A 3,080-nucleotide genomic window follows, 5' to 3' on the forward strand; every position below is an offset into this window, starting at 1 on the left:
TTTACATATGCATGTCTACACCAAAAGTTTCAGAATAGGGCCCAAAACAACCCAAGGATGAGAGGGTTGGGATGGTCTAGACCTCTGACCTCAAGAGGTCCGTATCCCCACCCAAACTGGCAGACCCCATTCTCAGGTCCACAACCAGGCAACGCTGCCCCGTCGCAGAGCTGGAGGTGAAAATACACCCAAGGATCACACACTCACACTCGAGATCCGTGTGCTACGTAACAATCCCCCCCATTGCAACCACCAAAGCCCCGCCTCCTGCTAAAGTCTCCGAAGCAAGTAAAAACCCAGGAACCGACGAGATATGTACGGAGTGAGTAAAAAACAACCACAAAAGCACCCCAAAAGCTGGCACGGCCCATTGGTCACAGTACAAGGACTGTAGGTGAAAGGCCCTCACGTCCTGTCACTAATTGGTGTTCGGTGTCCTCTTGGACAGTTAAGTATCACTTTGTCCTTTAAATGTGTGCCCATAAGAGGTCTGATCCTCTTGACATCATTAGGAAGTAAACATGCACATGGAAGACTCCGATCTGTGACATCATCCATCACCAAGGAGCTTTAAAGTGCAACGTTCCACGTGTAGACAGACCATTATATCAGCCCAGGTGAATCAGTGCAAGGAGGATAAAGGAGAAGAGAGGCAAGAGCTGGTGGGGCCGGTCACACAATTCAGGGCAGCAAGTTAAAGCAGAGTCCCTTGATGCTGTACACGTCAAACATAGAACCAATGTTCTAACACACAATTTCATTACAAAAAAAACAGAAGCAAGTGGATTCAAGGTAAAACAGGAAAATGAGTTTCCCTGGGAAGTCATCAATCAAGGTGTTGATGAAAGCAGTGACTCTGAAGCCAGCCCTGAAGATGCAGAGGAACGGGCCTAGCAGCAACCTAGAGAGCTGGAGAGACAGTGGACAGGACCAAAGGCTGCTAAGAACATCAGAGAGCACTGTACAGTGACCACGGTATCCCTTGAAAACATGCGAGTAGAGAACTCTCACCTAAAAGGAAACACCAGGATGCAGCTAGAGAAACACGTTTTCAACCAAGAGTATGGGGCCAGACGTTTGTACTGTGGCTTATTGCTTGTGTTGAACACGCTTTCTCTGAGTTCCATTTCTGACATCCAGAACAACACCAGGACAAACTCCTAAGAGCTGCCAAGTGTGCAATAAATTACGTAAAACATACTTCAATAAATTAATCCCAGTATGTAACACTTCTAAGAATGGAGACACACTGGAGCTCATGAGCACCAAACTACAACAGATCATTTCTCTCAAGTGTGAATTTCCCTATGAATAGGAAGTACTGAGGATTTGCTAAAGGCTTCCCCACACTTCTGACATACAGAAGGTTTCTCTCCGAATGAATTCTCCTGTGTAAAATGAGCACTGACATTGTGTTAAAGGACTCCCCACACTCTTGACACACAGAAGAATTCTCTCCCAAGTGATTTCTCCTATATACAGTGAGCACTGAGAGTGAGCTAAAGGCCTTCCCACATTTCTGACACAGATAATGCTTCTCGTCACTATGAGTTCTCATATGCTCAGTCAGGGCTGACTGTGTAGTGAAGGACTTTCCACAAACCTTACATTTATGAGGTTTCTCTCCAGTGTGAATTCTCCTATGTACAGCAAGCACTGAGAATCTGCTAAAGTTCTTCCCACGCTCCTGACATACATAAGCCTTCTCTCCAGTATGAGTATTCATATGGTTTTTTTGGGATTCAGAAATGAGTGAAGGCCTTTCCACATGTCTTACAGATATACAGTTTCTCTCAGGACCACCTAGGGTCCCCACACCAGTATTGCAGGAACCAGCCTGCGCTAAGATCCAAGTGTGAGCCCAAAGCACCTGCCAGCTGTGGCCCATAAATAAAAGTGATAGAGTTGAGGTTCTTGTCTTGCACGTGGCTAACCCAGGTTTGATTGCTGGCATCCTATATGTTTTCCTGAGCACCACTAGGAGTGATCCCTGAGTGCAGAGGTAGGAATAACAGCTGAACATGGGCAAGTATTCTCTCCACACACACAAAAAAAAAAACCCTAAAAATTATTTTAAAAAAAAGCAATGAAGGTGTTGTGGCCAATGGTGATTCTAGACTATGGTAGTGCTTGGGGCACATCCTAGAAGTGACCAGCCTGCTTCCTGCTAAGTTTGCACACTTGGTTGCACCAACCCCTCTGTTCCAACACAGCCCAGATGCTATACCTGCTTCGCCAGGGTCTCTTACAGCTCCACTTCTCCCAGGATCCCAAAATTCTACTGCAGGCGCATGGAACCGGGGAAAATCAAACTCGCAGCCCAACACTTCTGAGTCCCAAGCCAGTGAAGAGGGTAGTCCACTGAGAGAGCATATGCCTCGCATGAGGCTGTCCAGGACTGAGCGTTGTCATTCCCACGGGATCCCGAGTATGCCAGGAGGGATCCCCGGGGACAGAGCCAGGAGTGACCCGAACACTGCCGGATGTTGATCAAAAAATAAACAATGTAATTAAATGTAATTAAAACAATGTAATTATCAAAAAAGAATCCCCTCCACTCCCAACTTTGGAGGGAAACCGACCCTTTACCCTGACCCCATAATGAATGAAAGTGGTGACGCAAAATGCCGGCCTGGAACTTTCCTCGCCAAATCCCCAGCGCCAGCCTGTAACCCACCCTACCTCCCCCCTTCCCGGGGGCTCCGGTGTCTCTGAGGGAAGTAACGGAGAGGTGCCCAGCGCACGCCCCATCGACCTGGGGAAACTGAGGCACCATTACTCTTTCTCTTCCATTGGGGGCCAGAGCCACAGGGCAGCAGGGAGGGCGCGGGCCTCGCGAACGACCCCCCAGCCCCCAGGAGGGACCCCTGAGCGAGAGCCTGGAGTCAGCCCCAAGCCCCGCCAGGCGGGCAGCGCCTCCCCGGGACCCGCGCCCCTTCACAGCTTCCAAATGAGATCCCTCCAGCCGAGCCCCTAAAATACAAGAATAAAAGGGACAAACCTCTGGGCGGGGGCGGGGCGTCCGGGGGAGGGGCCGCCGCCCGCTCGGCACGGAGCGACCCCCGCTCACAAGGCGGAGA

Source organism: Sorex fumeus, unplaced genomic scaffold (genome assembly GCF_029834395.1).
Source record: "Sorex fumeus unplaced genomic scaffold, SorFum_2.1 ptg000103l, whole genome shotgun sequence".
Classification (NCBI taxonomy): domain Eukaryota; kingdom Metazoa; phylum Chordata; class Mammalia; order Eulipotyphla; family Soricidae; genus Sorex; species Sorex fumeus.